The sequence below is a fragment of the Cibotium barometz genome, chromosome 2 (assembly GCF_041138505.1).
Source record: "Cibotium barometz isolate CiBa-2024 chromosome 2, ASM4113850v1, whole genome shotgun sequence".
Classification (NCBI taxonomy): domain Eukaryota; kingdom Viridiplantae; phylum Streptophyta; class Polypodiopsida; order Cyatheales; family Cibotiaceae; genus Cibotium; species Cibotium barometz.
The window spans coordinates 11,925,419-11,936,096 of NC_141047.1; the positions used below are offsets into that span (position 1 = coordinate 11,925,419).

Genomic DNA, 10,678 nt, shown 5'->3' on the forward strand with positions numbered 1-10,678 from the left:
CAATGCCATCCTTATCTTCTTGTTGTCAAATGTGGAAGGTTGCCAACTTTTATGGCTCACCCACGTCCACTTCAAGTTTGGCTACCTAATATTCTCCATCGTCCATTGATGAAATCACAGTTCTTAAGGGAAATGACATGCTCCCTTTATCAATTTACAAATTGAAAGGGAGACGAAACTTTGTAGTGTAATTTTCTCGGCTAAAATTCAGAAATCCCAGTTGGAATCTCACGTTGCCTTTAATTTTAAGGGATGAAATATGTACATTTTAGTTATAAATCCCGATATTTGTATGATTTTAAAGTCTAAATCTCGGTTAAGCTTAAGCATTACCTTTAATTTTAAGGGCGGAAAAAGAACATTTTTTTCGAGCAGTGGTCTTTGCCTGTGTATGTATATATTTCCTTCCATTGTCCGGCGTGGAGCACGGTCCTAACACACGGCCATTGGGCCGACCCCGCCCGCAGAGGGCCATTTTTCGCGTACGCGTGTCCTTTCAAGTACGCCGCCGAGCTGCCCATGTGACTAATTGGCTGCCAACCACAACCACCACCTTTCCGGATAAACACACTACACGTCTTCCCGACGAGTCTCTTCATTGGTTTCCTAATTCACATGGCCAACAAGCCTTTGCCCATCTCCTCCTGTCAATCATATCTCCTTGCTCTGCTCCTCTGTGCAGAGGTCGGCGGCCTTCTATGAAGGCGTTCTCGGCTTCGTCCCCATCAAGAGACCCGGATCCTTCGCCTTTGATGGAGCATGGTGAGAGCTCACAAGCTGTGTTTTCTAACAGAATATAGCTTCTCTCGTTTATTGACCTTCGATAATAATATAATTCTCATGGCTCTCCTTAAAGACCAAATGCACTTTGTGCAAATGCTTGTGTAGGCTTTTCAACTATGGCATGGGAATCCACTTGATTGAAGCTCCCAACTCTGCACCGCTGCCCGAGAAGACGGAGATTAATCCCAAAGATAATCACATCTCTCATTTGAACTTAGCATCAGCTGGTTAATAACCATATTTCATGGATGATGGATGGATGGTGGTGGTGGTGGTGGTGGTGGTTGATGAATTAATGGTGGTGGGGGTGGTGCAGACAGAGTGCCAGGACATAGGGGGGGTGGAGGAGCGGCTGAGAGAGCTGGGAGTGCCGCATGTGCGGGTGCTGGTGGAGGAAGGGGGCATCCAAGTGGACCAGGATCTTCTTCCACGACCCCGACGGCTTCATGATCGAGGTCTGCACGTGCGACAACTTGCCGCTCGTGCCGCTCAAACGATCGCCATCCGCTCACTCCCTGTGCTCCAGGGCCACCAACAAGTGTTCCCAGCAGTACACCCGACGCCCCCGACATCGTCGACCCTCGGCGGCGCTCTGGCTGACCTTCACAAAAACACCTAATTCTTAACTACATGAACAGAGAAAAAGTAGTGCATTTGCTTAGGTGTCCCCCAAAATAATAACATCATTATATCATAACACATGCTTTGCATCAGTGAAGGGATGGTTGGTTTCAAAGATTCGTGGTATTGTTTATGTTGGTTTCAAAGGCACGTTATGCACCTTTGATGGTAATTACCGGATTCCATTCTTTTATAATAGACTTTTATTTTTACATCATCACGTCCTATTCTTTACGGCTCACGAATGATCCAGGTCTTTCATTTGAAACCTAATGTATGGTTTCCTGTGTTCTTTAATTATGAAAAGTTAGCTTAAGTTCCCACTTCGGTTCGCAACTTTGCATTTTATCCCCCCCCCCAAAAAAAACTACTTTGCGCAAATTTAATTAAGGTTTTTTTCGGTGTTGCATATTGAGGTTTTTTTTCGGTGTTGCATATTGAGGTTTTTTTTCGGTGTTGCATTAGATAGCTGCATAAATGCAGCTAATCAATATAAAAAAATTAACTAGTTGGGAACCCATGCTTCTCACTTCTTTTGAGGCTTCCAAAATCAAATTCTACCCAAACCTCCTCCTACCCTTCCCGAACCTCCAAATTCTTGCCACGTGGCAGTTTTGTGAAACTCTTCCTTAAGATAATATAGAGATAATGAAAGGCTTCGAAGCTCATCACATCAAAGGTTAAAGATAAATATTTTAATTTAATAAACATTTCTCAAAAATAATAAATATTTGACAAACAAAATATTCACAAAATAAGGTTTCAAGATTAGACTTAAAGGCAAATTATAAATTCGCCAAACAATTACTGAAAACAATTAATAGTTGACAAATTCAATAAACAATGGAGAAGTCCTGAAATATTGTATTATATATTATATTGATGACAAAATATACAAGGAAAATTGGAGAAACACAATATTGGAAAACTGCTCATCATATTCATGACAAAATATACATGTCATAGTGCAAAGGCATCATAGTAAAAGCAATGTACATGTAGTAACCATCTTCCCTGTAAAAACCACAATATTACAGAGGGACTGCAAAACAAACTGCAGAAAACCAGACTGTTTTAGTGTATGCTATTTTTACAGACAAAAGGTAAATTTAACTAGAGAAAACATCCCTCTTTTTTTGTAAACCCAACATATTTAGAGACGGAAGGTGATAGTGGAACAAACTCATCACCATCCACGATAGATTTTTTGAAGTTATATGTTCTCTCACAAACCGTAATTTGGCTTTGCTTGGGAACTACCATCATTATCATCTATGATAATAGGATTATTCTGACTCCCAGGCCGCATGTTAATGCCTTCGAATGTGTGCATTCGACTCTGACGTAGCCCTATGCACATGACTATGGCTCCTTCTAGTTTACAGAACTCCCATCCTAGGTATCGTCTGATGGTTTTACCAATACTAATGAGTGAAGGAGCCATGATACTTATCACCATTTGGAAATGGAGTGATTTAGAGTACCTCCTTTTTCTAGGGCAAACAAACCCTTGAGGTATTCCATCCTAACAAATTCTTCTAGTGGTTCCTAGGAACAAACATTAATATCTCTGTTCCCTATAGCAACTGTTACAGAGACTTCAAACAATTTAGTTTTTTTCTCTGATGAAAATTTAGGGATTTTGTGGACAGAAGGTTCAGAGTCTGTATTCCTATTGTTGGGTAGAGGGGCAACATAAGGTCTCAGTATTGGCTTTTTGCCTTTGTTTGCAACTTTAGAGAAGAACCTGCAACAACAGAAATAGGATGCAGATGTGCTATTAAACCATGAAGGCACATAAAAAAAACATAGCAGTATACTGCTTCATGGACGACATCCACACCTGAGGATCGGGCTTTCTGCTTCACTGCACGTAGATTGCGAACAACGAAGGAGCCTTCTGGAGGTGTCATGATTCTGGATGCTACGGGAATGCACTCAGCTCTTGGAATAGTCAATGCATAGGGTTGAGCCTCATTGCATAATAGCAATGACATACAAGATGGACCAGGGTCCATGCGTCGACATAACATAGATGAAGAGCAAGGGCCTCGATCTATCTTCATTATATTACTAATGTCATCAAAGGGCTTTCTTTTAGGAGGCATCATGATTACAGAACAAAATTACTATAGAAATCAAAAAAATGAAGTTCTTAAACAAGCAATGCTATGTCTATAATAAGAAATCCAGAACACGGTATGGGTTGAATGATTCGTACAGCATGGAAGAAGAAGAAATTTGTACTTCCAGAAGAAACATGGACAAAAAAAGAAACATGCATTTGAAGAAGAAATTTCTAGTTCCAGAAGAAACATGGACAAAAAAAGAGACATGCACGTACAACATGACTACGTGCACATGGCCAGCATCTACAATAATGTTAGCATGACTACGTGCATGTACAACATGATTACGTGCACGTACAACATGAGTACATGCACATGGCCAAGGTGGAACAATCGGATTAAATTGTGTCCCTTGCATGTGCACAGAATCCTAAAAAAAGCAGCAGCGAGAATCAGAAATGCGTATGCAAAACTTTTAAAATCATTTGAAGAAGGAAAAATAACACAACTCCAGCTGTAGGAAATTACAACAATTCACGAGTTAAACACGAAAATTACCACAATTGAGAAAATCGTCATCCGCTCTGCTGGAAGGATCAGAGATGGATCGAACAAAGGGATAGTTTAGGCAAACGAAACAGACGGCATTACGAGGCATGATGGCACCACCATTGCTCGAACAGATGCCCGAGGGACGTTTTAGGCAAATGAACAGACAACACCAAAAATAATAAACTGAACGGATAGATTAGCGCCACTGTCACACAAAAGAAGAAGGCAACAACTTAACTGTGCATGTGCTGACGCGTGCAGAGTTAAATATGAGCACATGCGACACATGTTAGGTGGCCTTGCCAAAAAACATGCAAGCCACAACGTGGCCTCACCAAAAAATGAAAATTTTCAGAGTTGAGAAATTTCGCATTCGTTGCTGGAACAAAGGGACAAACAGCTCAAATAGAGGGCTCCAATAGAGGGATGGTTAGGCAAACAAACAAACGGCTCAAATGAGGCATGATGGCACCAACATTGCTAGAATAGAGTCCCGATCGACGGTTTAGGCAAACGAACACACAACACCCAAAATATAATAAATTGAACGGATAGACTAGCGCCACTCATAGAAGAAGAAGACGACTTCACTGCGCATGTGCTGACGCATGTGGAGTTAAATATGAGCACATACGAAAAGTGTTAGGTGTCTTGAAAACATGCAAGCGACAACGTGGCATCACCAAAAAACATGCACATGACACGTGTAAAAAATCATATTAATTCTAAGATTCTCCCCCAGCCTTCGAGGTATACAGGAGTAAGAATCTCCTTTTCTGATCTTATAATTATTCCCTCTCTAAATAAAAGAAAGATTCTGTTTAAAAAGGGAAGACACTTTACCCAGAATACCTTCTCAGGAGCCCACCTGTTTTAAAGATTCAGAATGATGAGTTCAAAAGTGAGAACCGGTGCTTTGGATGCCAAGGTTTTGACCATCAGTTAAAAGATTGCCCGACTCCTACCATGAAAAGAGCACAGGAAAGTCTAGAACCCAAATTCAGAGACCAATTCCTTCATACCAATCTAATCAGGGTCCGTCTCGAACAAGATTGCTTAACTCCATTAACTAGGTCCGACCCATTGATTAGGGTCGAGATGACCAGTCAAATGCTTGGCGACTTAGAGCAACAGATGCAGGCAATTCATAAAGATATAAATGCTGCCTAGGATCTATCTGGCCAGGATCGACAGAGACAATATACAGATAAGAAGAGGACAATCAAAGAATTCAAAGAAACAGTTATAGTCTTCATTTGAATACGGACCAAAAGAATTTCTTTATCTCTAGTAGGGGAGTATAAGTAGTTATCCCCCAGATATTGTGGACCAAAGAAAGTAGGTGACTTAGCCTACGAATTTCTTTTATCTCTTTATCTCAAAGTTCTTAATGCCTTCTATAGAAAAATGTGCTAAACCCAAATCATGGAAAGACGGTAAAACTTCAGTGACAAGATACCATTGGCTTCTAAATTACGCTAGCTCCTTCCTTTATATAAGTTGTAACTTTTACTTATCGCTCACAGTAATCTTACTTCCATCGATCTCCTTCTTCTTAATCTCCTTCATGGCTTGGCAACAGGAATTAGTTTTATCCATGATGATTTCTCACCTTCAAGACGCAAGCGAGTCTCAGAAGAAGGATTTTATAAGACTGTATGAGCGCTCACTTTTTCCTCACCTAGGAACTTCTGTAGCTCAAACCAAATGGCGGACCTATCAAGACATAACTAGGGTAACACCGTGGGGTCAGCAGAACTTTCATAACAATGTCCGCTTGGCCATGGTTATTGAAGCTTTGGGTTTGGGTCCCCGATACTACTGCGTCATGAGATCAAGACATCTTGGGTTTTCTGAGAGGGTCTTCTTACTGGTGTGTTTTCTTCCTCATCAAAAGATATGCCTTTACCCCGTTTTTGGCTTGCCTCTCAGAGGTCCTTTTGTTAGATCACCTCATACCACTGAGATAGGTGTGGCAATAACCAACAGAATCATTCCCATAGATGAGTTACCTTATACGTGCGCAGCTTGTGAGTGCTGCTTTTGTGATCATATGATGGACGGGCTTATGGAAGTGTAAAGAGTTCTTCTATCTTTACTGTATATGTTCCAAGAATGAATAAAGTTTAAATCTTGTTCTTGTCTTGACCCTTACTCTCTTTGAGACTTTTTTAAATTGGTGGTTAATCTTAATTAAATTTTTCTCTAAGTCTCATATTCGTGCATCTTGTCAAATTATCCCAAGTTTGCGAGATGAGGACATCTCGCGTTTTTTAAGTGGGGTAGAATGTAAGATTCCTCCCCCGACCCCTTTTTGATATCTAGTATCTTCCTCTGTAATCAATTCCCTCTTCAGAAATATAAGAGATCTTGTCTCTGCCTGTTTTGGCATAGAGAGAGAAAATATTCTAGAGAGAGAATATTCAAATTTTGAATATTTCTAGATAGAAAATTATCTCATCTTATTAAAATAAGTTCCCCTGAAACAGAAATTCAAAAAGAACTTTCCAATATGCAATTGGAATTAATTGGAAATGGGTATAAAGGACCTTAGCCTAAGGGTCTAGATTTTCAGAAATTTTTGGATTATGGTCCAATTAAGGTTCCTATGGGCCAATAGCATCAATCCATGTGTAGGGAGGAGATAAATCCAATTTGTAAAAGAAGATACCCAAAAATGAGTAAATGCTCACATAAGATGAAGAGTTGAAAATGTACAAGGTTTATTAGTAAAAAACTATGAGCAATATTAAAAATATGAGATATTTTGGGTATAATGATTCCATTTTGACACATATGTAAGGAAGGGGAGTTCTTTAAAGGAGGTGCATGTTTCACATAAGATAAAGAGTTGAAAATGTACAAGGTTTATTAGTAAAAAACTATGAGCAATATTAAAAATATGAGATATTTTGGGTATAAAGATTTCATTTTGACACATATGTAAGGAAGGGTAGTTCTTTAAAGGAGGTGCATATTTCACATGCTTGAATGAGTTTTAAACTCATAAAAATTGAGATATTTCATCTCTCCTCTCCTCATTCAAGTCTAGTTCCAAAAAGTTAGCTTAACTGACCAAAAAATGGTCAAATATTGACCAAACTGATTTAGAAAATTCTAGAATCAGTTTGTTTGGTTAGGAGCTCAATTTTTCCTTTAAATAGAAGCCTCCCCCTTGTTGAAAAATATATAGTGTTTATGCATCGTTACTCTACTCCACCTAAGCCAAGAACTGTGAATTCATTAATAATTCACTAGTTTTTGGAGCTTCTCTCTTTCTTCAATCCCCATTAGTGGCTCCATCAACATACTTAACCAATTGATTGGTTGGGGGCCTCTACCGTGAACAAAGAATCAAGCAATTTGTAAGGTAATTAGTGAATTTTGATCATTTTCTATAATTTCTCAATGTTTCTCTCTTCTCAACCCCTCTCAAGCTTGAGAAGCTTAATTGGAATGGTTTTTGAATGCTATTGAAGTTAATTAATGAATGGTAGTGAAGAGTTACATAATTTGATGAATGCTATTGAAGTTAATTGATTAATGATAGTTAAGAATTACATAAATTTTCATTTATGCTTAATTCTAATGGTTTTTATGTAATTTCTCTCTCTCACTCAAGAAATGGTCATACTCATGACCCATTCTCAATCCAAATGAAGCTTTTCATAAAGCTTTTCCTTAATTCAAGATTAATCTATGCTTGAGGCCAAATTAATGGCTTTTTTCTATGCTTTTAGTTTATGTATTTCATGAATATTGATGATTCAATCCATTATGGATTAATGATTCAATTAGGGATCATTCTATTTATTTCCTTAATGATAAGCTTTATCCCTTAGAGAATTTGAGATTTATCAGTCATAGCAGCGGAGCTATAGTAAAATTTTTATAAAAATATGCATAAAATAATTTCATTCAAAGTATGAAAAGAGGACTTCCTACCATATTCTAGGAATTATCATCCTAGATTAATTGAAAGATATTCATTGTAATCATAGAGAAATTGATTTTTATATTATACATAATTGATTTTCATGCATAGAGGTATGCATAAAAGATTATTATTTTAACATAAAAGTGTTACTTTTATCATAATTAGATTTCATGCATAGAGGTATGCATAAAAGATTATTATTTTAACATAAAAGTGTTACTTTTATCATAATTAGATTTCATGCATAGAGGTATGCATAAAAGATTATTATTTTAATGTAAAAGTGTTACTTTTATCATATTTGAATTTCATGCATAGAGGTATGCTTAAAAGATGATTATTTTATTACAAAAGTGTTACTTTTAGCATAATTGGATTTCATGCATAGAGGTATGCATAAAAGATAATTATTTTATTGTAAAAGTGTTACTTTTATCATAATTGGATTTCATGCATAGAGGTATGCATAAAAGTTGATTATTTTATTATAAAAGTGTTACTTTTATCATATTTGGATTTCATGCATAGAGGTATACATAAAAGTTGATTATTTTATTATAAAAGTGTTACTTTTATCATATTAGATTTCATGCATAGAGGTATGCATAAAAGATATTCTTTTTTTACTAAAAGTGTGATTTTCATCATAAATGGATTTTATGCATAACTTAGATGCATAAGAGAAATTCTTTTATTCTAAAAGTGTAATTCCTACCAAATTGAATTTATGCATAAGAAGATGTATAAAAGATTGATTTTAAATTTAAAAGTGTCATTCTCATCTAAATTGAATTTATGCATAGGAAAATGCATAAAAGATTGAAATTTAATTCAAAAGTGTCATTTTCATTTAAAATGAATTTATGCATAGGAAGATGCATAAAAGATTGATTTTTACTTCGAAAGTATTAATCTCCTTAAATAGAATTTATGCATAAATAAATGTGTAAAGAAATCTTATATCAAATATAAGAATTCTCTTGTATTCTATAAATAGATATGAGATGTAATAGGATGTGATAAGAGGTGTATAAGATGTGATAAGAGGTGATAAGATGCTTATGAAATAAGTTAGGAGGTGATAAGATGAATTAAGATGTGATAAGATGTGTATGGGATGAGGTAAGAAGTGTATGTGATAGGATAAGATGTATATGGGTTGTGATAGGGCGAGAATGGATGTGATGTAAAAGATTAGATGTGAAGGCATATGGGGCTATATGAATGGGAATGTGAAAATGGATGTATGTATGTGGATGTGTGGATGTGGAGATGGGAGTGTGGATGTATGAATGTGAAAATGGATGTATGCATGAAGATGTATATGCATAGATATGAATGTGGATGTAGATGTGGATGTATAGATGTGAATGGGAATGTGAATGTAGATGTATGTGAATGTGGATGTAGATGTGGATGTATAGATGTGAATGTGGAATATGGATGTGGATGTATGTATGTATGTGGATGTAGATGTGGATGTATAGATGTGAATGGGAATGTCGATATGGATGTATGTATGTATGTGGATGTGGATGTATGAATGAGGACGTGATAGTGGATGTATGCATGTGGATGTGGATGTATGGATGTGGATATGGATGTGTATGGATGTGGATATGGATGTGTATGTATGAATGTGGATATGGGATGTGGATGTGGATGTGGATGTGTATGTATGAATGTGGATGTATAAATGAGGATGTGAAAATGGAGGTAAGCATGTAAATGTGGATGTATGGATGTGAATGTGGATGTGGATGTGGATGTATGGATGTGGTTGTGGATGTGGATGTGGATGTGGATGTATGGATGTGGTTATGAATGTGTATGTATGAATGTGGATATGGGATGTGGATGTATAAATGAGGATGTGAAAATGGAGGTAAGCATGTAAATGTGGATGTATGGATGTGATTGTGGATGTGGATGTGGATGTATGGATGTGGATATGGATGTGTATGTATGAATGTGGATATGGGACGTGGATGTATAAATAAGGATGTAAAAATGGATGTATGCATGTAGATGTGGATGTATGGATGTGAATGTGAATGTGTATATGAATTAATGTCTCGTCGATATGAGAAAATGGATGAGAATGAGTACACATTGAATGGAATATGGAATAAGTAATGTGGACTAAGGAGGGATAATGTGGAAAGACGAGAGTTCGATTTAGAAACTGTATTTTGTGACTGTTTGTAAATGACTATTTTATGTCAAGAATGCTGGGGAAGCATTTTGACCGTCTTGTGGATTAAGGTCATGAAGACCTAACTGTTAAAGTTGCAACTGCTGACGGAGAGTCAATGGAGGACGTCTCGCGTAGCAAGGTTGACCGAGGTCTTGACCAGCCTCGGTTCGATTTAAATGGTGAGCTTCCGGTACGGTGGATGAGGGACCAAGGAAGCGGCCTATGAGTGAAGCGCTAGGTCACCTACGAAGGATCCTAGAGGGTGCTGACCATACGATGCTCGGGCTCTGGGTCGCCGAAGATACCCACACGTGCGTCGTGGAAGATATTGGAATAAAGAATAAGAATTGTTTTCTGAAATCAGGCATGGATCTGGTTGATTGACCTTGCTGGTTCTCAACGGACAAGTCCATGGCTCTTTTATATGGATCTGTGGGTTGATCTTGCTGATCTTCCACGGAGATTCCATTCTGTTATATGAATATATTGCCGGTTACTATGAGCTAGGAACTATGGAAA

At 37.4% G+C, this 10,678-nt stretch overlaps 1 pseudogene across 1 annotated transcript; it reads left to right on the plus strand.

The window, feature by feature from the left end:
* Window positions 1-615: 615 nt before the first annotated feature.
* Window positions 616-1,488, plus strand: LOC147640644 (glyoxylase I 4-like; annotated as a pseudogene). Its single transcript, XR_015267413.1, has 3 exons — window positions 616-762; window positions 889-1,010; window positions 1,104-1,488. The product of XR_015267413.1 is annotated as a glyoxylase I 4-like (transcript).
* The last annotated feature ends 9,190 nt before the right edge of the window (window positions 1,489-10,678 follow it).